The sequence below is a fragment of the Oncorhynchus nerka genome, linkage group LG8, assembly GCF_034236695.1.
Source record: "Oncorhynchus nerka isolate Pitt River linkage group LG8, Oner_Uvic_2.0, whole genome shotgun sequence".
Taxonomy (NCBI): Eukaryota; Metazoa; Chordata; class Actinopteri; order Salmoniformes; family Salmonidae; genus Oncorhynchus; species Oncorhynchus nerka.
The window spans coordinates 58,341,284-58,365,481 of NC_088403.1; the positions used below are offsets into that span (position 1 = coordinate 58,341,284).

The 24,198-nt window shown below is 44.1% G+C and overlaps 1 protein-coding gene across 1 annotated transcript in view; it reads left to right on the plus strand.

Annotated features, from left to right (window-relative positions):
* Positions 1-24,198, plus strand: part of LOC115133654 (microtubule-associated protein futsch-like) — a 225,581-nt gene that overhangs the window by 57,842 nt on the left and 143,541 nt on the right. The window lies entirely within an intron of this gene.

The following is a 24,198-nucleotide window of genomic DNA, read 5'->3' on the forward strand; positions in this document are numbered from 1 at the left end:
ATGTGTTGAGGGACTACCTGGTGTTTCAGTACATGATGTGCCGAGGGACTACCTGGTGTTCCAGTACATGATGTGTTGAGGGACTACCTGGTGTTTCAGCACATGATGTGTTGAGGGACTACCTGGTGTTCCAGTACATGATGTGTCGAGGGACTACCTGGTGTTCCAGTACATGATGTGCCGAGGGACTACCTGGTGTTCCAGTACATGATGTGTTGAGGGACTACCTGGTGTTCCAGTACATTATGTCTTGAGGGACTACCTGGTGTTCCAGTACATGATGTGTTGAGGGACTACCTGGTGTTTCAGCACATGATGTGTTGAGGGACTACCTGGTGTTCCAGTACATGATGTGTTGAGGGACTACCTGGTGTTTCAGCACATGATGAGTTTTTCTTATTGACTGGGATGTCCTGTGGTGCTCCGTGTGACACAACTGGGTCAGGGTATAGAGCGAGTTTGTGTGTTTGTCTGTGTGTGCGTGTGTGCGTGTGTCTTTTTCTGTTTCTACCCTAACACACAGTGTCCATAGACAGATTAATGACTGTTCTGCTGTGTCTAAGGAGATTGTATTGGAAAATAACACCTGCTCACATATCAAGTCATTACTGTGAACACTGTGTGAGCTATTGTGAACCACACCTTATTTTGAGCCGGCGTTGCCTTGGCCACTGGCATGGTGTGACATTTGTGTGTTCGCTGAAGCATTACTATACTGAGTGTGTGGTTGTCCAATTGATGAAGCCAAAATAACAAAGAGAACAGCAACATACATGGATAGGCTAACCACCCAGTAGAGTACTCAAACAGCAACATACATGGATAGGCTAACCACCCAGTAGAGTACTCTAACAGCAACATACATGGATAGGCTAACCACCCAGTAGAGTACTCTAACAGCAACATACATGGATAGGCTAACCACCCAGTAGAGTACTCTAACAGCAACATACATGGATAGGCTAACCACCCAGTAGAGTACTCTAACAGCAACATACATGGATAGGCTAACCACCCAGTAGAGTACTCTAACAGCAACATACCCATGGATATAGGCTAACCACCCAGTAGAGTACTCTAACAGCAACATACATGGATAGGCTAACCACCCAGTAGAGTACTCTAACAGCAACATACATGGATAGGCTAACCACCCAGTAGAGTACTCTAACAGCAACATACATGGATAGGCTAACCAACACATGGATAGGCCAGTAGAGTACTCTAACAGCAACATACATGGATAGGCTAACCACCCAGTAGGTACTCTAACAGCAACATACCTAACCACCCAGTAGAGTACTCTAACAGCAACATACATGGATAGGCTAACCACCCAGTAGAGTACTCTAACAGCAACATACATGGATAGGCTAACCACCCAGTAGAGTACTCTAAACCAGACAATAGACTCTGCATGTCAGAACGAACCCTTAGGCTACTTTGTTCTACGTTCTAACCAGCATCAATCCAGTCGTCAGATTTAGACACAGGGCCCTTTTACCTGCTGGGGATTTGCTGCGTGTTGTTTTTGTGTTTGTATTTGGTTGTCCCCCTCTGTGCTACTGTTATTCACTGGAGTCACAGCATATTAGGATGACTGGGATCATCGGTCTGCTCTCTCTGATGTGGTGAACACTACAGTCCTAGAAGATATATTTGTATATCGATTTTTGGGATTGGGGAACAACCGCCAAGTGCTCTGCCTTAAACAATTGACCTCATGTCAGTTCGGTCAAGATGGAAACAGAACTAGGGTTTGTCCTAATGTCCACACTAGCATATCACTGAGTATGAACTATGAAGCAATAAGCATGCATTCTAAGTAGTGTGCTAGTATGGACATTGGAACTTGTCTGTTTGGAGCGCTTCAAAGTCACAGGAGTTGAGGGGGATAGACCAGGGCTGTCAAACGTATTTTCCCCACAGGCCGCATTCGGTCTTTGCCGAGGTATGGAGGGCAGTACTGAAAATGGATCCGTTGCTTTTACAGTTTTTGATGCTCCCTGACTGTGTAGCTTTAGTTTTGACAACTGTTATCAAGCTGTACACAGTGAAGAGACTATAAATGACTGTTATCAAGCTGGACACAGTGAAGAGACTATAAATACAATAAATCTACTACTTTGCATTATGAGCATCACACACGTTATTTCTGAGTATAGTAGACCAAGTTTATCCGGCAGTGGTCTGCCATATTATACAGTGTGAATAGGAGACAAAATATCAGTACATAGCATCAGATCAATATTCCTGTGGCCTTTCCGTGTCAGGAGAGGGAGAGGGGGATCAGAGGAGAGGAGGAGGGCAGCAGGGGTCTCCCAATGATCAACTCTCACTGGGCGACCACTCAATACCCCCCTCTGTCCCTATAATTCTCTCTCATTCTCTCTCTCTCTCTCTCTCTTTCTCTCCCCTCCCAACATAAACACATGTCCCTCGGGATATGAATGGTTTAATGCATCACCAGTCTCTAAGCAGACTGTCACCTCTCAGTGTAATATCTTTATAGGGCTCTGTCTCCATCTCTGTTGCCAACTAGTACAAAGACCAGATGTTGTCATTGTGAGAGCAATGGCTGTCATTTCATTCATGAAACTATGTGTCCAGACTCAACTACTGAACCGAAGATCATGTCCCTTCATCACCTCTCTGACCTGTACTGGCAGCGGTGTGACAAGCCCAGTGCTTTATCTCTTAGTCTGGTGCAGGCATGTGCGACCCATCACATTTTTAGCTAAAGGAAATGAATAAAATATATCTATATTTTTTGTATGTTATATTCTATATTTTTTTCCATGTTATTTTGACATTAGTACGTGTCACATATCAGTTTGCAAACAATGTAAAACTGTTTTTTTTTTCAAATCATTGAGTTAATAAAGCCACATACAAACATGGTTTATTTTTTACTTTCTTGAGTAAGGCAGGTTCAAAATACAGGTGTTTCTTCCTAGCTCAGTGCTTTCTGTGGTGGTGGGGCAGTCAGTGGAAAAAATATGGAGAGTAGGGGTTGGTAATGTTCTCTAGTTGCGCCGTGATTGGCTCAGTGTTCTGTCACTCATGGGGACACTACGTCACCGCCAAGTCTAAGGGTAGAGCTCGAAAATTCAAGCCCCTTGGGTCCTGCCATAGAGTTACATTAGAAGTGCCCATCCAAGAAGGCTCAAGGTCATTGGCAGCAGATAAAATGATGTCAAATCACGTTATATCTACAGTAGCTTTGATTGGACTGATCATGTCAACATTATACTTTCAAAATCTTAGCTAGCAGTCATCATCATAAATCAAGTCGACACTCTACTGGCAAATCCTTTTAATAATTTTCATATGAAGAGAAATAATGAAGAGAAATTAAAGATAAAACGTATCTGTGCTCATCAGCCATTGGACATAAACATTACACAACAAGTTGTACATCTCAAATTCAACAATGGTCTGGAAGGAATCAGTAGCTACCTGCAAGCATTGCAAAGCATTCATTAGCCTGCTATTCAGTGCAGTGGCTGTGTCGTACAAGTCTGGGATTAAGGGTCTCTTTTCCAAGCTTAAAATTATAAACATTCAACATTGGCCATGCTGTCAATCCAACATGATTTCTGCCACGCACAAAACAACTGTAAACTCGCAACTGGGAAATCCGACTTCGGTGAGTTCAAGACAACTGGGAACTCGGGAAAAAACGAGCTCCGACTGGGAAAATACGTTTTGAAAGGTCATCCAACTCGGAATTGTAAGTCAGGAACTCGGGCCTCTTTCTAGAACTACGACTTGAAGATCACTGACGTCCTCATGATTCAACCTTGTTTTATTCCCAGTTGTCTTCGCCTACTGTTCTGACTTGGTGGTGCACATGTGACCTGTTTTAGAGAAATGTAGTCATTGAATATTGTAAGAGCTTTCATTGTCTGCTTATATGCCCCCTTTTATTTATTGTACGGTTCTGACTTGATGTACATGTTCTGAATTCTGTCGCTGTACATTTCAAAAGTGGTGAACAAATAGTTATATTAACTACGTCGGTCCTAGCGCACTCAATTAATGTCTTAATGGAAATGACGGATTGCCTCTTATCCGCTTGTCGTCACATTATGCCAGAATTTGTATGTCTCAATTGTCAGTAGAAACCACATTTGTTTAAGCAAGTCACCATATCAGCTGTGTTTTTTTAAAGGTAGTAAACGAGGCTGAATGAACTGTTTTGCTGCCAGACAAGGCTCTGCTGATAGCCAGGTGTAGCAGTGGTAAGGTGTTGGGACTGCTGTTGGGACTCCGCTTTTGGGACAGCTTTATGTAGACCCTAACAGTTTGTGGGTACCGTTTGTCACCGTTATAGTGCAATTCATGTATTGTTTAGTGTTGTGTTGTGTAGTGGCTTTGCTGGCATGCATCCCCATTTTTGTTTGCCCCACCAATATTGACATGCTAAAATCGCCACTGGGTGCAGGACAGAAGATGTATGTTGTAATTGCATCACTGAGGGCTTAACCAAAGTAAACACTACCCTGTCCAACAGGGGGAAGGGAGAAACATTGAGATTCAGTGAAAAACATCCTGTCTCCCATCTGTGTGTTTTGGCCAGGAGGCCCGGTCCTCTCTCACCATGCTAGTGTAGCTATGTATTCAGATTCAGAAAAGTTTCATATCCTCGAAGAGGCAATTCATCTGCAGCAGTCATAAAACATATAACATCTAAAAAATTAAATACCAAAGGATGTTTACAAATAATTAGGCAGGTTAAGTGCAAGTCCATAGTGCAAGTGCAGTTAGTCCAACATTTGTTAAGATGCAGAATTGCATTTGGAGTAAAAGTCTTGGCCCTATGTGTTTTATAGCTTAGGTAGTCTGTACCAGTGTCCAGAGGGATGGAGCTGGACTTCAGAGTGGAGTGGATGGGAAGAGTCAACCGCTATTTTATTGGCTTTATACTGTAGAGGGTAGTTCTTGCTGTTGCTGCCCCATGATTTTTCCACAAGTCCTGACTATCTTGCCCAACCTATTTTTCTGTGCAATCTTGATATTCCCAAACCAGCAGGTCAAGCAGTAGGATAGAATTCTCTCAATTAATGATTTATAAAAGAGAACCATGATGGTTAGATCAGCATTAAAAAAAGCACAGTTTTCATAGGAAGTACAGTCTCTGTTGGCCTTTCTTAAAAATAGTGACAGTACACTGATCCCAGGACAGCTTGTTGTCAATTACTAGCCCAAGGTGTTTGTTCTCCTCCACTATTTCTCGCCTTTTATCAGTGATGGTGTGTGCATGGTAGTGTTCCTTCGAAAGTCCTTCACTGTGCCCTTTGTTCTTGATGTATTTAATATTAGATGGGATGACTCACACCAGACAGTAAAATCATTCAGAGCCGGTCCGTGCTCCATCTCTCCTTTCGAGAAGACTGACCAAAGCAATATCGTCAGCATATTTGATCCGGTGGCGCCCTGGGAACCGGCTCCGGCAGCTGTCTGTATACAGTATGTATAGTACTGGTGAAAGAACACTGCCCTGTGGGGTTCCAACTGAAGTAGTGTGCACCTCAAAGAGTATGTTGCCAACTCGTACCTGCTGAGACCTATCAGTTAGGAAGTTGGTGATTCATGTGATAAGCACAGCATCAAGTCCGAAGTCTCCTCTCAGTCTGTCCGCGAGGACCAACAGATTGATTGTGTTAAATGCTGAGGAGAAATCTGCAAACATGGTACACACATGGGTTTTACTGCCCTCCAAATGCATGTACAACAGATGTGAGAGCGAGAGGATGGCATCATCAGGCCCTCTCTCTGTAAAAGGATTAATGCAAATTGGAGGGGGTCAAGAAGGTGTCAGGTGGTGTTGATTATGTATGCCTTGATGATCTTTTCAAGAGATTTGTGTGGAAAGTGTCCTCTATCTGTGGAAAGGGAAAAGGTAACCAAAGCTAGGAAATTATGGTTATTTCTAGCCAAATAGCTGATGGTATCATAACAGTGACAGGAAGTCAGTGGTCATAAGCTGACATCAGTTGGCATGACTAGTTGTGACATCAGTTGTTTCGGTCATTTCTGGGAGCTGCCATCACCCTTTTTTTTAATATACTACAAGCAATCCATTTTTACTTACTTTCTGAGTTTAAATTCCATTCCACCCCTTTTGTGTGCTCTTACCCAGTTGTGCGATGGGCCAAGTTGGGGTACTTTGAGTGTACACATCCAGTGTTAATCCTCACAGTTTGAGTTTACACGTTCCCTCCCTGCATCAGTGTACTATGGTCACCCACTGACAGAGTGCATCAGGGCTGCTCACGGTGTACTAATAACACACAGGAGTGAGATTACACTAAAAGTTCTCCCTGACATAGAGGTGCAGGTTTCTCATAAATGTTGAGGATTTTCAGTGGTTGTTGTTTCCGTGGGTCACACAAAGCTAAATTAGCATGACATGAGCTGAATTAAATGTAAAAGACTGTGAGAATAAAACGTTTGCTATACGCTCAGTGCTCCTTTGACATTTCACAGAGGTACTCTTGTTTTTGTGAGAAATCTTTAAAAAAGAGAACAAAATGTATACTAATATATGAAAATACTACATGACATGTCTCAAAATCGTCATCTATCTAAGTTCTACAGGAAACTGAGCCTGTCAGGTAGTAGCCTTACTTCTTGCACAGAATCCAACCTAGCTGACGGCGATGCAATATTCCTGATTTTTGACCACATTTTTTCTTTTGCCTCCTTCGATTTAGTCACCCTAATTCTGGCCATCCTACAAGTGTAAAAACATATTATTAGGATAATCCAAATACAGTGTCACGTGACAAATAAACCTTGATTTGATATGAGGTTTGGACCATTGGTTTTCTTAGAGGATTATCTACACAGCTAACATATATTACCCATTGGTCAAAATATGTGTTTTTGATTGGACACCCTATCCTATGCGATACACGTTTTGTGGACGGATTCAAGAGAACCAGGGATGGGGACACCACTGCTGTGCTTACCCCAGCAAACTGGACCTGTGCTGGGTAGAGGAACCAGGATTGTGGCCTGGATGTGGAGATCTGGAGGATGACAGGGAGATGTCCTTGGTAAAAGCTGTACTGATGAATAATTGAACAGTGTGTCTGTCCTCAGACGGCGACACAGCAACACAGACTACAATCTTCTTTGATGCATTACTAAGTGAGTGGTGGTACATCCAGCAGTTGCCATACCAGGCAGTGATGCAACCCGTCAGGATGCTCTCGATGGTGCAGCTGTAGAACCTTTTGATGATCTGAGGACCCATGCCAAATCTTTTCAGTCTCCTGATGGGGAATAGGTTTTGTTGTGTCCTCTTCACAACTGTCTTGGTGTGCTTGAACCATGTTTGTTTGTTGGTGATGTGGACACCAAGGAACTTAAAGCTCTCTACCTGCTCCACTACAGAATGGGGGTGTGCTCGGTCCTCCTATTGTTCATCTACTCATGCACATTCACTTACTGTACCATCGGTTATTACTGAAGACTGAGCTACGGTATCAGTGGTGGCTGGTGGCACTTTAAATGGGGAGGACGAACTGATAGTATTGCCTGGAATGGACTGAATGGAATGGTTTAAACACATCAAACGCATGGATGAATTTGATATCATTCCATTAAGTCCATTCCATCCATTATTACGAGCCATCCTCCCCTCACCAGCCTCCTGTGTATGATATGTATGCTTATACAAGACAAAGACTCTGCAAATATTGTAAATTTTGGGTGATCGGCTAAAATGGCTAGAACTGATAGAGCGAGAGAGATATAATTTATCTAAGCCACGCTCTCTCACTACGCTCTGCCTCCCACCTTCCTGCCCTCTCCTTCCTCCTCCATTTAAACTCCTGTGGATTAGTGTACAGTATGTGCATGTACCCTATGTAGTTCAAAGTGTGTCTGCCGGTATTTCAAGTACTGCAACTACAGTAAACCGTAAAGAGGTTGGATATCGGTTTTCTCTCTGAACTAGTGGAATGTACTGTTGTATTTGTACTTGTTTGACAGCTTAGATCACATGATTCATGTGTATTTGGTGAGTTTTAGATAAAGTATTAGAATTCTCTGTATTTTCATCACTGTGAGTTTGTCAAAAAATCTAGAATTTATTTAGTCGTAGTAATCAGTTTTCTGTCTAGATGTGGTGTGACTACTGGTTTATGGTTCTACTGTATACCATGTTTTGCTCTTAACTGGGATTGGGGAAATCCAGAATTACAGTCTTAATTTATTACAGTCTAAGTGACCATGGTAACCAAAGGGGAATCATGTAGAGTATGTCACAGACAAAGATGATTGTATTGCCATTTTGAAATCTGAATCTGACTTCTACAGAGTCTTCTACAGAGTCTTCTACAGAGTGGACATGCACTGAAAATAGTCTGCTCTTCATCAGTGTTGTGGAGAGAAAAAGGATATCATTATGTTGTATTGTCACATGCAGTGCAGTGAAATGTGATGTTTTACAGGTTCAGCCATAGTAGTACAGCGCCCCTGGAGCAAATTAAGGTTCAGTGCCTTGCTCGAGGGCACATAGACAGATCGCTCACCTTGTTGGCTCAGGTATTCGAACCAGCAACCTTTCGGTTACTGGCCCAACGCTCTAACCACTTGGCTAACAGCCATCCAAGACAAGGGGTATCAATAATGAAATGCAGCAAAACGAGGGAGGTAGAAAGAGCTGGAGGGATGGTGAGAGAACCTAGAGAGAAATGTGAGCGGGGTGTTGATTGGATTTTTACTGCCAGGGTCCAAATGACGGAGTCGAACCACAGGTAGAACCAGCTAGGTCTGATATGTGTAATATTGTTGCTAGCTGCTACTCCCAACCAGCAGTGTGGTATTCATATGAGTCATCCGTTTATCTTTGTCCATTTGTGATCACTGAATATTGATGTCTCTAAGTACTAAGCATTTATCCATACCATCCATCTGTGCAAGAACATCGGTACTTAACTCAAAGTCTCCACTTGGTCTCCTTGAAGAGCTACATTAAGTCACTGTTATGTGGGCGTCCCGACAGCTATTTCCAGCAAGGTTCAGCATCTCAACACACAGTCCGTAGTGCTTCTCCAGTCTGCAGTGTGTTCGCTTGGTAAGGTGTCGTGATAAACTGTGTGCCAGGGATATCTAGTGGTGAGATTAACGTCTCACCAATTAAAATGACCCAGTGACTTCAGTCTCTGTTTAATTTCCCCCGCTGGTCCCAGGCCAGGTTCTAGGGCTGTTTTGGGACAAACGCTGATTCCCTGTCAATACTATTGGTCCACACACTACAGAGTATTGGGCTCCACACTGTGTTCAGCTGCAGAGACCTTGTGTCGGAGGGAAGGGTAGCTCTTGTTGGGGGGTTCAGGTGAAGGGGATGCAGATTACATGGCTGACGGATGATTCAGGATTCACAGTTTTTGGGACCATGAGAAGGGTGAGGGATGTTTGTCTTCAGTGTTTAGGTATGTGTTCAGAGGCCATTTTGATGTTGTGATGAGTGAGTGATTGGGTTTCAGATTTGTTTAGCCCCGAAAACCCTTTGTGTTTTTGTTTTGACTGAATTGGGTATTTGAGGAGATGGGTTCAGCACATTGTAACATTGCATGCATATCAGGGTTACCCTGACTCAGTTTCCACCGATCTCCATTCCCTTTGACCCTGTGCTGGATTGACTTCTCCGCCCCAATTGACGTCCTCACTGACGTCTGGATATATGATGAGTAGCTGTAGGACAACCTCACAGAGAGCCTTTGGACTTTCATTCTGTTCTCTTTCTCTTTTTCTCATTTTCTTTTTGGGGATGGAAAACAAGGCTATTTCTTGGCAAACTACAACTGTAGTGCTGCTGGTTCTTGTAGTTTATATTAGAGGTTCCAGAAGTACTGTGGTGGATGGTTCCAGAAGTACTGTGGTGGATGGTTCCAGAAGTACTGTGGTGGATGGTTCCAGAAGTACTGTGGTGGATGGTTCCAGGAGTACTGTGGTGGATGGTTCCAGAAGTACTCTGGTGGATGGTTCCAGGAGTACTGTGGTGGATGGTTCCAGGAGTACTGTGGTGGATGGTTCCAGAAGGACTGTGGTGGATGGTTCCAGAAGTACTGTGGTGGATTTTATTTTTATTTTTTTGACACACTGAATTCTGTCTGCAAAGTAGTTGGTGAACCAGGCGAGGCAGTAATTTAAAAAACTAAGGCCATTGAGTCTGCCGATAAGAATACGGTGATTGACAGAGTCGAAAGCCTTGGCCAGGTCGATGAAGACGGCTGCACAGTATTGTCTTTTATCGATGGCGTTTATGTGGATGGTTCCAGAAGTACTGTGGTGGATGGTTCCAGGAGGACTGTGGTGGATGGTTCAAGGAGGACTGTGGTGGATGGTTCAAGGAGGACTGTGGTGGATGGTTCCAGGAGGACTGTGGTGGATGGTTCCAGGATGACTGTGGTGGATGGTTCCAGGAGGACTGTGGTGGATGGTTCCAGGATGACTGTGGTGGATGGTTCCAGGATGACTGTGGTGGATGGTTCCAGGATGACTGTGGTGGATGGTTCCAGGAGGACTGTGGTGGATGGTTCCAGGATGACTGTGGTGGATGGTTCCAGGATGACTGTGGTGGATGGTCCCAGGAGGACTGTGGTGGATGGTTCCAGGATGACTGTGGTGGATGGTTCCAGGATGACTGTGGTGGATGGTTCCAGGAGGACTGTGGTGGATGGTTCCAGGATGACTGTGGTGGATGGTTCCAGGATGACTGTGGTGGATGGTTCCAGAAGTACTGTGGTGGATGTGATTGAAAGAGATGAACATCAAGATAGAGGGAGTGGCACACTTGAATTTTGCTAGTTTCGGAAAACACTCTGAGACATTCCTTTTTCACTATTGTAGCTTTCTGCCTCAACACTGTGTATATTATTATTATGTTTTGGTGCTTTTTACCACTTTTCTCCTCAATTCCGTGATATTCAATTGGTAGTTACAGTCTTTTCCCATTGCTGCAACTCCAGTACAGACTAGGGAGATGCGAAGGTCGAGAGCCATGAATCCTCCGAAACACGACCCTGCCAAGCCGGACTGCTCGCTTAACCGGGAAGCCAGCCGCTCCAATGTGTCAGAGGAAATGCTGTACAACTGGCGACCATGTCAGCATGCATGCGTCCGGCCCGCCACAGGAGTCGCTAAATCGCGATGCGACAAGGACATCCTGGCCGGCAAAACCCTCTCCTAATCAGGATGACGCTGGGCCAATTGTGCATCTCCTCATAGGTCTCCCAGTCTCGGCCGGCTGCGACACAGCCCTGGATTGAACCCAGAATCTGTAGTGACGCCTCAAGCACTGCGATGCAGTGCCTTAGACCTCAGTGCCACTCGAGAGGCCTCATCGCTGTGTTAGTCATATCTGTCTGTCTGTCGTCTGAGAGTTTAAACCGTTCCCGGCAGTTTTTTTATCCCTTTGAACAGCACAACTTGAATCATTAAAACAAGCACTTGGGCCTCCCGAGTGGCGCAGTGGTCTAAGGCACTGCATCGCTGTGCTAGCTGTGCCACTAGAGATTCTGGGTTCGAGTCCAGGCTCTGTCGTAGCCGACCGCAACCGAGAGACCCATGGGGCGGCGTACAATTGGCCCAGTGTCGTCTGGGTTAGGGGAGGTTTTGGCCGGCAAGGATGTTCTTGTCCCATCGCACACTAGGGACTCCTGTGGTGGGCTGGGCGCAGTGCATGCTGACACGGTCGCCAGGTGTACTATGTTTCCTCCGACACACTGGTGCGGCTGGTTTCCGGGTTAGGTGGGTATTGTGTCAAGAAGCAGTGCGACTTGGTTGGGTTGTGTTCCTGAGCACGCACGGCTCTCGACCTTCGCCTCTCCCGAGTCCGTACGGGAATTGCAGCGACGAGACTGTAACTACCAATTGGACAACACGAAATTGGGGAGAAAAAGGGTTAAAAAATAATAATAAATGTAATTAAAAAATACACGCACCTCACTCACCGGTGACATGATGTCAACCTCTTGGGTACAGCTGTTGGTTATAAACAGTACAGCATTTGTGATGTCAACCTCTTGGGTACAGCTGTCGGTTATAAACAGTACAGCATGTGTGATGTCAACCTCTTGGGTACAGCTGTCGGTTATAAACAGTACAGCATGTGTGATGTCAACCTCTTGTGTACAGCTGTCGGTTATAAACAGTACAGCATGTGTGATGTCAAAGTCTTTTGCAGCGAGATGATTGGCAAATGGCTCGTCTGGTGCGTCTCTGTCGCCATAATCCATAAAGATGAGGAAAGGGGATGCAGTAGAATAGACACTACGGTAGATAGGCTTGTTAATAAAGGTAATCTTTTGTGATGTAGACAGACACAATATTGATATTAGCATTGGCTAGCTATAATGGCTACTCTTCTTTGGCCCAACTGACCCTTCGCTAAGACTCGCCCCCCTTAGTTACTGTTGCAACCTCGAAACAACATATTCACAGGAAGCCCAATTCACTGTTTCTAACCACTGGTGCAGTCCTCTCACAATGATTTCAAACTGTGTTTTTAATACTCAATGAAATTAAACACAGACTACCCCTTGCTAATCAGGAGACTCTCAGGTATGTTGTGGTGGACTGTCATTTCAATTGCTTCACGTGAACCTGGTAAAACTTAAGGTTGTAGTGTTGCTCGCCACTGGAGGGCTCTGAAAGCACTTTTGGAGCTAACTAGTGCTCTCTGAAATCGTATCCTGATGTTGACAGCAGATGAGAATTTTAATGATAACATGGCTAACTTAGCTAGCTAACATAAAAATAGAAGTTATATTAACTGACTAGCTAGCTAGCGTTAGCAACGTTGGGTGGTCAATAAAACAGAAATAGCTAGCTAACCAGCTGAGCTACCAAACAATGTAACAAAAGTATAATTTCAGATTCGAGAAAATACTCCAACAGGCTTTGCATTTCAGGAACACTGTTCAATTATTTAGCCATAAAAAATTAAAATTGGATGAAAACTCTCCGTTTCGGCAATGCCCTCAATGACTGTCATGAGTTTCAAACGTGAGCTTGTCCGAGGTGTTGGACTCGACGACAGTCATAACGCTCATTGGAGCGTTGCGATTGGCTGCCCAAAGTTCTGGGGCAGGGCTTTGCGAAGGGTCAATCTTTCTCTTACTGTATATGTGTCGTCTCATGTGATATTGATATTAGCATCGGCCATCCATAATGGCTACTTTTCTCCGGCCCAATTCTCCCTCTTTGTATTTGTTGGCTGTCAATTGAGAGTGAAGCCATGGTCAACGCCAGATGAGTAACCATAGATGAACATCTTGTCTGGTCTGGTCTGATATAGCCAGGCAGCTGCCCGGTGGGGAGTTGTGGTTGGTTGAAAGGGGTCTCAATGAAGGGGGAAGGGGTTGGTTAAGCCGCTGAACCAAATCGACCCTAAATCTCCAACATCTGGCCCAGCCTCTGGCCAGTCGGCTTGGCTACAATCTGGCTGCCATGGTAACAGCAGTACTAGACGTTAAGCCGTATACTGTATGGCACTGTGCTCTTCAACACTTAGCCTGCACTAGGTCAGTTCAGGCAAAGCTGTAGGTCTGATTGCCAATCTGTCAGAAACACTTTTTTTTTAAACCTCTATTCAAGCAGAGCCCTGCATGACAAAATCAGCAGCACTTATGGAAAACAATTAGATACACAGATACTACAGTCAAGTCAATATAACATGTAGGATAACATGTACATTTTACGATTTCCAATAGAAATGGCATCTGCCAAAGATGCAGTGTATCTATGATTTAAGAGGGCAAACGTCCTCTCAACAACTGAGCAACCCAGCTGCCTTGTTTCCTTGGCAACATGGACCACCTACTTCTATCATTCATTTGATTTCCATAGTATTTTACAATTAAATGACCTGATTCAATAGGGATGGCCTGAGACCAGGGCAGGAAGAAGATGCATGTATGTCAGGTGTGTCTGAGTGGAACGAATGTATAAACAGCCATGTGGAAACATACCATATACAACATGTTAAATATTACATCAGTGTTTCTTCTTCGGGGCATCAAAGTGCACTACTCCCCACTGTGCAGCATCTCCAGTTTGGCATGCGTTGATCTGTTTGCGCAGTAGCCAGACTATGTCCATTGAGAATCCTAATTGCGTTTGTCTTGCTCATTCCCTTCTAGAAAGCTAAAATGGAAGAGGTGCTTTTTTCCCCCAAGCTAGCCCACCCGACCACACCCACCCGTCTGCTAATGTGGCTGTAATTGGGCAATAGGGTTTTAGGTCGGAGTGCAACCCCTATCCCAGAGCCCTATGCCTCTATACCCCCACTTCTTAACAGTGGTGGAAAAAGTACTAAATTATCATACTTGAGTAAAAGTTAAGATACCTTAAGAGAAAATGACTCAAGTAAAGGTGAAAGTTACCCAGTAAAATACTACTTGAGTAAAAGTCGAAAAGTATCTAATTTTAAATGTACTTAAGTACAATGGTAGAAAAAGACCTCAGTTGTCATAGTTGAGTAAAAGTATGAAGTAAAAGTAAATGCTATACATCAAATTGCTGTATTAAGTAAACACAGTTATTTTTTAATTACAGGGGCACTCCAACACTCCAACATACTTTACAAACACAGTATTTGTGTTTTGTGATTCCGCCAGATCAGAGACAGTAGGGATAACAAAGTGTTATATTGATGGTGCCATAATTCTGTCCTGCTTAAGCATTCTAAATGTAATGAGTACTTTGGGTGTCAGGGAAAATGTAGGAGTAAAAAGTACATTATTATCTTTAGGAATGTAATAGAGGAAAAGTAAAAGTTGTCCAAAATATATGTCTTAGGTAGTAATTTAATGTTTTTTTTAAGTACTTTACACAACTGCTTCTTAAGAAACGTTCTCCTCCTCTCTGTCTCTGTTGTTAAAGCCTCAAAACACTACGTTAATATCACATAGCATAGTGACAGGACTACTGCATTCCCATACAGCAGAAAAACAGCAGCTTCTTTGAGTGCTACTGTAAAACACCCCCCCCTGCAACCATATGGTCTACCACAAATTAAAGCTAGTCGTTGTCTGCTCCGCCCATAGGATTACACATTCATCTCCGCTGTAGCGCTGGGAAAACCTGAAACAAAATCTCTTTTAGATGGAGGCTCCAGTGTTGGGAGGGAAGGTTGGGGGGTTAAGGGGTTGACATTGAGCAGTGGGAGGGGGTGGGGGCAAACTTGGATGGGGGCACTAAGTGACTGGGTTAGTAGGATTGTTTGGTTCCTATCTGTTGTGATACATGTGCTTAGGGGTGGGGTCTGGATCCCTGATACATCATATTAACAGTTTACATCCTGTAACTTATATAGCCTCCCCAATCCTCCTTGCGTGAGTTTCCCTGGCAACAACATTTTAATAAATCTAACCTCTCCCTGACAGCAGCAACCATCTTGTCAGCAATTAAAAGCTCAGAAGTGACTTTGACCGAAACTTGACCTTCCATCACAAGTATAGGGTCATAACAAGGTGAACGAGTCTAAGCATTTTCTGACAGGCGGCTGTTGTCATCAGGACTGCGGCAGCCTTGTGTTCTCAGAAAACCAGTCGTATTCTCAGAACGTCAGATAGCCAGGTGGGGCCCAGACAGGAGGAGTATGAGCGTAGGCAGTTTCCTGCCTTCTGATAGTGTCTGAAGGGCACAACACTCAAAACAGGTGTTAATACACACACAGAGGTCTCCTAAAGAGGAGACCTTACAGTTTATCATAACACAATTTATTAACCCTTTAGCTGCTGCCTTGGCAGGAACTAATGGGGATCCATAATAAACACAAATACTCTGAGGAAGCTTTTGAAGAAGGTTATACTTCTGCTTTGAAAATATTTAATTGCCCTCTCTTCACACTTTTACACAATATCCCTCCAGACGTCTGAGTCTGATAATTGCCATGCAGTATGAGGTCTAAAAATTATTTTGAGTTCTCCTCCTTTTTCATTTCTGAGCTGGCCGCAGTTGTGTGGTTCTTCACAATGAAGTGTTTACTCCCGAACACATTCTAGTGAATGAGAAATATTAGTATATTTTGAAACAGGGAGGGTATTGTTAGGACCGTCGCAATGCCAAGTCACATGTTCAGCCTTTTAAAAAGACCACGGAGAGAATGGCCACATGACGGTATGATCACACACTGCACTGACACACACATACAGGATACCTGGCCTATACATGGGGAACACACACACACACACACACACACACACACACACACACAGTGTATATATATTTATATACACACACACACACACACAAATCTTGTAATGCAGCTGCATCTCAAATGGACAAGTTCACAGTAGAGTACAAGAACGTAGATGGGCCTCTCAGCTGAGATCAAACACTATGGTGGATGAGGGGGTGAATGATCTAACACTATGGTGGATGAGGGGGTGAATGAACAGACCTTATGGTGGATGAGGGGGTGAATGAACATACCTTATGGTGGATGAGGGGGTGAATGAACAGACCTTATGGTGGATGAGGGGGTGAATGAACATACCTTATGGTGGATGAGGGGGTGAATGAACATACCTTATGGTGGATGAAGGGGTGAATGAACAGACACTATGGTGGATGAGGGGGTGAATGAACAGACACTACGGTGGATGAGGGGGTGAATGAACATACCTTATGGTGGATGAAGGGGTGAATGAACATACCTTATGGTGGATGAGGGGGTGAATGAACAGACCTTATGGTGGATGAGGGGGTGAATGAACAGACCTTATGGTGGATGAGGGGGTGAATGAACAGACCTTATGGTGGATGAGGGGGTGAATGAACAGATCTTATGGTGGATGAGGGGGTGAATGAACAGACCTTATGGTGGATGAGGGGGTGAATGATCTAACACTATGGTGGATGAGGGGGTGAATGAACAGACCTTATGGTGGATGAGGAGGTGAATGATCTAACACTATGGTGGATGAGGGGGTGAATGAACAGACCTTATGGTGGATGAGGGGGTGAATGAACAGACCTTATGGTGGATGAGGAGGTGAATGAACATACCTTATGGTGGATGAGGGGGTGAATGAACATACCTTATGGTGGATGAAGGGGTGAATGAACAGACCTTATGGTGGATGAGGGGGTGAATGAACAGACCTTATGGTGGATGAGGGGGTGAATGAATTGCATATCATTAACTCTGAGAGAGACGGATCAATTAAATAAAAAAGGTCTGGCTCTGCCGCCCAGCTTCACCCAATCAATAATCAGTGCTGTAGGCTACACTGTGACACAGAGGACTACGATCACATCATAGGATGATTTATATAGCTGTGACTACTAAGGTTCATGTACAACCTCTCCCCAGCTTCCTTCATCAGGTGAAGACTAGGTTCTACGTCATGGTCACGCTTGCAGTAATACACCGCTAACCCTGTCTCCACCCCTGGTGAACACGGCTAACCCTGTCTCCACCTCCATGGGAGGGAGGGCATTCCACCCTCCTCCTCTGTTTGGGCATGCTACCCTACTGCCGGTCAGTCTGACCAACCTCGTTCCCATGCAGAACATGGCTGGTGGGTGTATGTATAGCTGGAGGGGAGCTGGAATTAGCAATGAGCCAGGGTTAGCGCTTAGCGGCAGTAGTAGATAGACGGTGCTCTTCGAGGGGGAAGAGGACTGCTGGCGAGGCTGACTGGCAGAGTGAGTTTGCTGGCTAAAGGTAGCATCCACCAGCCACTAGCGCTTTAGGGCTGGAAGAGGGGTGGTGGTGGAGGGACACCGGATGACTGGATCATAAGTGGAATTAGTGGAGAAACTTTACACACTTTTGTTGGTTTGTTTACATTTGATGGCGCTGGGGATTGTGACTAGCGGTTGCCATGGGCAACGCAGCAATGTGTAAGGTTTGTGAGGTGGAAAAGGGTTTGAAAGCCGATGGGAGTCAACCGAATCTGGACCAGGCTCCACCAGAGTCAGACTACTACTGCTTTGAACACCATCCTGAGCCTGAGCCTGAACCCCCAATACCGGTAAGACTTGTGGGACACAGACAGAGAACTTGGGCATAACATGTGTTTGAAGACCTGGAGGCACTGTAACGCTCTAGGAGTGTGAAATTCCATGTCATCCCTCCAGTCTCTTGCTTCTCTTCTTTGTACCGGAGCTCTTTCAAAAATAGCTTTTTGCTCTTCTTCTCAGTAATCCCCCAAGGTAGAACCCATGACCATAGGTTTATTTATATGGTGATACCCTCCCCTCCATTATACTGAGACAGTGTATAGGGTGGTGTAGTAGTTTACAGTGGTGGTGGTGGGGGGGGTTATCACTGTGCTCAAAGGCCTCGCCACATCAAAGCGGTGTGGATAGAGATTTCGACAGCCGTGTCAGACACAGGCAGCTGTGTCCTACAAAGGGGGTCACTTGAAGCAGACACAGGTGTAAGACGAGCACTACCAGATCTGTCTGTAATTGGACAGGGCTGTCTGTAAGGACGTTGTGACCCAGATGACCTAAGCAACCTTTAGTGACATTATACCAGCTCAGCATCATTACCTGGGTGACAGAGAGAGAGAGAGACCAATCCCAAGAAACAGCTTGGGTATTTTCATTACCAAACAGTAATGAATATTGATAAAAAGCTGAGATGTATATTGATTTACAGCTCTTCCATCCCTCCCTATAGTACAGTATAATGTACTGCTCTGTGCTAGCTGCAGTTGTGTTCAATACTCCAATCCTCTAACGTCAGTCCATTCCCACAGCAATGACCAGTCCATTCCTATTCCCCTGGAGTCTCCTCCTACCCTCTGTTGCCACCCTGCCTAGTGAGATGAGGGGGAATGGTGTGACTTGGAGGAGTAAGAGTGTAGCCTGGAGTGTGTGTGTGTGTGTGTGTGTCACAGTGTTTTATCATGCGCCTTAATCTCCAAAGGGCGGCCAGTATCATTCTCTGGTGCCATTTTTATGAGCAGACATTGTCAATGCTGTATTGGAATGCAAATGAATTGTAAATGCCCTGCAGAAATATACCGTGGTGTGTAGTAGATGTGTACGGTAGTAGTAGATGTGTACAGTAGTAGGTGTGTAGTACATGTGTACAGTAGTAGGTGTGTAGTACATGTGTACAGTAGTAGGTGTGTAGTACATGTGTACAGTAGTAGGTGTGTAGTAGATGTGTACGGTAGTAGTAGGTGTGTACGGTAGTAGTAGGTGTGTACAGTAGTAGGTGTGTAGTACATGTGTACAGTAGTAGTAGATGTGTACGGTAGTAGTAGGTGTGTACAGTAGTAGGTGTGTAGTACATGTGTACAGTAGTAGTAGATGTGTACGGTAGTAGTAGGTGTGTACAGTAGTAGGTGTGTAGTACATGTGTACAGTAGTAGTAGATGTGTACGGTAGTAGTAGGTGTGTACAGTAGTAGGTGTGTAGTACATGTGTACAGTAGTAGTAGGTGTGTACAGTAGTAGGTGTGTAGTAGGTGTGTTGCATGTGAATGTGTGTGTTTGTAGTCATTCAGTGGCAGCTAAGGTCTGTTCTCTCTGATATGAGGACCCCTACTGTCTTTTACAACGTGGACTATTCCAAACAGCTGGTGGTGTTAGCTAAGAGCATGCCTTCAACTCGACCCCTGACCTCTCACCCCTGACATTCAGCTCTCACTCTCTGTGTCACTAAGTGGACTGTGGAATACAGTTCTGTTTTTTAGTAGTTTTTTTGCTCTTATCGTTGGCTTTGCATTACCATGGTGCTTTTGATCAGACATTGTTTACTTTGTACAATCTCCTGCAGTTTAAAATCGGTCAGTGACACACACACACTATCTTGCCTCGATCTGTCAAGGCTCAGTAAAAAAAACATTAGCCTCTATTTTTGAATTTAGAGTAGGTCTAAATTTAGCGTCCGTAACGAACATGGGTCTAGTGCTAGTTAAATATATGCTAATGAGCCCCCAGGGAGAGCAGTGGTTGGCCGAGACGAGCTGGTGGCCAGCTATATCCTCTCTTGGAATTGGCCCAAATAGGTCTGGCCTAATGTTGATGTTGACGATGTTGACGATGCTAATCACTAATGAGGGGGACTCATTATCACAGGTTAGGAGAAATAACGTGGCAGGGTGGTGACTAAGATAACATATGGAATTTTTTAAAGATGGTTATACCCATGGATCATTTAGTAATTTGAGTTAACATTTTAGGACCTCTATAAACAGAACAAAATGGGTTTATACTACTATAGCACATAGAAACGCATTGAATAACACATTCATAAATGGCAACAAAAGAAAGTGAAATAATGCATCATCAGGAATAAGGGTTAGAAGTGTCTGTCCTATATCTAGGAGACATAAGAAAGCTCTGGACATAAGGGTTAGAAGTGTCTGTCCTATATCTAGGAGACATAAGAAAGTGAAATAATGCATCATAAGGAATAAGGGTTAGAAGTGTCTGTCCTATATCTAGGAGACATAAGAAAGTGAAATAATGCATCATAAGGAATAAGGGTTAGAAGTGTCTGTCCTATATCTAGGAGACATAAGAAAGTGAAATAATGCATCATAAGGAATAAGGGTTAGAAGTGTCTGTCCTATATCTAGGAGACATAAGAAAGCTCTGGACATAAGGGTTAGAAGTGTCTGTCCTATATCTAGGAGACATAAGAAAGCTCTGGACATAAGGGTTAGAAGTGTCTGTCCTATATCTAGGAGACATAAGAAAGTGAAATAATGCATCATCAGGAATAAGGGTTAGAAGTGTCTGTCCTATATCTAGGAGACATAAGAAAGTGAAATAATGCATCATAAGGAATAAGGGTTAGAAGTGTCTGTCCTATATCTAGGAGACATAAGAAAGTGAAATAATGCATCATAAGGAATAAGGGTTAGAAGTGTCTGTCCTATATCTAGGAGACATAAGAAAGTGAAATAATGCATCATAAGGAATAAGGGTTAGAAGTGTCTGTCCTATATCTAGGAGACATAAGAAAGTGAAATAATGCATCATAAGGAATAAGGGTTAGAAGTGTCTGTCCTATATCTAGGAGACATAAGAAAGTGAAATAATGCATCATAAGGAATAAGGGTTAGAAGTGTCTGTCCTATATCTAGGAGACATAAGAAAGCTCTGGACATAAGGGTTAGAAGTGTCTGTCCTATATCTAGGAGACATAAGAAAGTGAAATAATGCATCATCAGGAATAAGGGTTAGAAGTGTCTGTCCTATATCTAGGAGACATAAGAAAGCTCTGGACATAAGGGTTAGAAGTGTCTGTCCTATATCTAGGAGACATAAGAAAGTGAAATAATGCATCATCAGGAATAAGGGTTAGAAGTGTCTGTCCTATATCTAGGAGACATAAGAAAGCTCTGGACATATTTTTGGTTTCTTGGACACATATTTAACCCCCCTTATTACCTCCATACTTCCATGTATTTGTATGGGTTACCTTCAGAAGAGTCCCATGACACTTGTGGGAGTGTAGAGCAAAACGGAGACCACCGTCGTGTTTGTGAGACTCTCCTCTTTCCATAGTGTGATCATAATAGTTTGTCGGCCACAGACGGTTCGCGAGGAGACCGATTTTTCTTGGTTTGTTGTTGATGTCTCACGGTCTGACAAACGTCGCTGTCGCTCGGCCGCCTTCCACCGCAGATGCGGAACGCCGACATAGGCAGATGTGGTGGATTGAGACTGACACATTTTGATGTGGATTTCTTTATTATGTACACACGAACACACACATGCATACACACGAACACAAACACACACACGAAAACACACACACGAACACACACACGAACACACACACGAACACACACATACACACACACACAAACACACACATACACACACACGAACACACACATGCACACACACGAACACACACATGCACGCACACACACGAACACACACTCGAACACACACATGCACGCACACACACGAACACACACATGCATACACACGAACGCACACATGCACGCACACACACGAACACACACACGAACACACACATGCACACACACGAACACACACATGCACACACACGAACACACACATACACACATGCAGTTAAGGTTGCTGCCAGTCTCCCAGTCCTAGGCACCACAGCGGTGTGACATGGTTGCTGTGTACAACAGATCCCCAGTAAACACTGTTGTCTGTTGTTATTACAGGCTGTAATGAAGTCCAGGAATAGAACGTGTTGTTCCATTGGAGTGTGGTGTTTAAAACCAGCAAAGGACAAGGACAAGGTTGCCCTGTGTGTGTGTATGTGTGTGTGTGTGTGTGTGTGTGTGTGTGTGTGTGTGTGTGTGTGTGTGTGTGTGTGTGTGTGTCGGTGTGTCGGTGTGTGTGTGAGTGAATGATAGAGTCTGCAGAGCACGTGATGTGTGTTGGAGGGTTCTCTGAGGGATATGTGACATCTGTGTTGCCGTGGGCGACCATTCAATCAAGCTTGATTGTGGTGGTTGTGGCACTGGGCAGTGCAGTGACACATACACACGCATACACACACAAACGACGATAACACCTCAACATCCTGCTAATCCTATTGGTCTGGCTCTGGAGAAGAATAGTTTTGAGTGTGTTTGCCGTGAAGCATTACAAGTCATGGTGAACAAAATTCTTAGATTCACACCCTCAGATTATAGAGAGAGAGAGAGAGAGAGAGGCAATGCTCTACACGTAGTCAGAGATTGGAGAGCTGCATGTCTACCGAATGAAATACCCTGTTGTCATGGTTACCGACAGAGGCAGGGCCGCTTGTCTCCCTAGTAATGGGGAGGAGCCAGGATATTTACAACAGGTCGTCATGGGATTTAATATTTTCATTATTTATAAATCATCTACACACTACTACACTGATGAATATACAGAAGTACTCTGTGTAAATGAATGTTTAATGCGATCTCTGTTTAGGAAGGCTTTTGGAGCTGAAATGACATGGTCGGTAAAGTGATGTTACGCATCACAGGTTAGGCTAATGCACCCAGGGATATTATAGACGTCTAGACTAAAGTGTACTGGCTAGACGACATTAGAGAATGTTAAGGTCTAATTTAGGTTATAGCGCTTGTTTTGTAACCTGTGGTTGGCAGATTGGGTGATGAAGGAGAAAGCAGAAACAGACCTGGCAACCAGGCTAGCTCGTATGAGTTGAAATGGGATCTTCCATTAGTTCTCATTCATTCCCTTGTCATCAAGGGGAACTCACTCACAGTGTGAATAGTTCATTTTGTTTCTGTTTAGAATGGCTTATGAATGAACACAATACCGAATACCACTAGGGTAGCCTAGTGGTTAGAGTGTAGAGGCGGCAGGGTAGCCTAGTGGTTAGAGTGTAGAGGCGGCAGGGTAGCCTAGTGGTTAGAGTGTAGAGGCGGCAGGGTAGCCTAGTGGTTAGAGCGTTGGACTAGTAACCGGAAGGTTGCAAGATCAAATCCCCCGAGCTGACAAGGTACAAATCTGTCATTCTGCCCCTGAACAGGCAGTTAACCCACTGTTCCTAGGCCGTCACTGAAGATAAGAATTTGTTCTTAACTGACTTGCCTAGTTAAATAAATAAAAATATCTGATTGAGTACATGACCACCTTTCTCTCTCTGTTCTTACTTTCTCTCTCTCTCTGTTATTCATTTCTCTCAATTAAATTCAAAGGGGTTTATTGGCTTGGGAAACATACTATATGTTTACATTGCTAAAGCAAGTGAAATAGATAATAAACAAAAGTGCAATAAACAATCAAACACGAACAGTAAACATTACACTCTCTCCTTCTCCCTCTCTCTCTCTCTCTCTCTTTCTCTACCAGTCCTACATATCACGACGCCTCATAGGAGTGTTAAATCACACACAAAGCCATAAAACACTCTCTTTCAAAGCCTGGTTCAAGGACACAGAAACTACAGTATATACGTATCTGTACCATCTGTTTGACTTAGTTTCTAGGGGCTTAGCACAACAAAAAAAAGTTTTGGGGAACAATCTGGCATTTATTTTCTTCTGAATTTGAAGTGCTTTGAGTTAAAATAAAAAAAACAGTTTGAGGGCTGTGCTGACCAAAAGTCGCTATGGCAACACACAGACTGCACCGGGATGATTAAAAGATGCCTTGAATAATGTGACTCGGCAGCTAAGAATCCGATGGGATATGATCTGGCTTTCTGCCCCTCACCACACATATACCTTCTCTGATATCTTTTGGTGGTTTGTGAAGAGAGAGAGAGAGA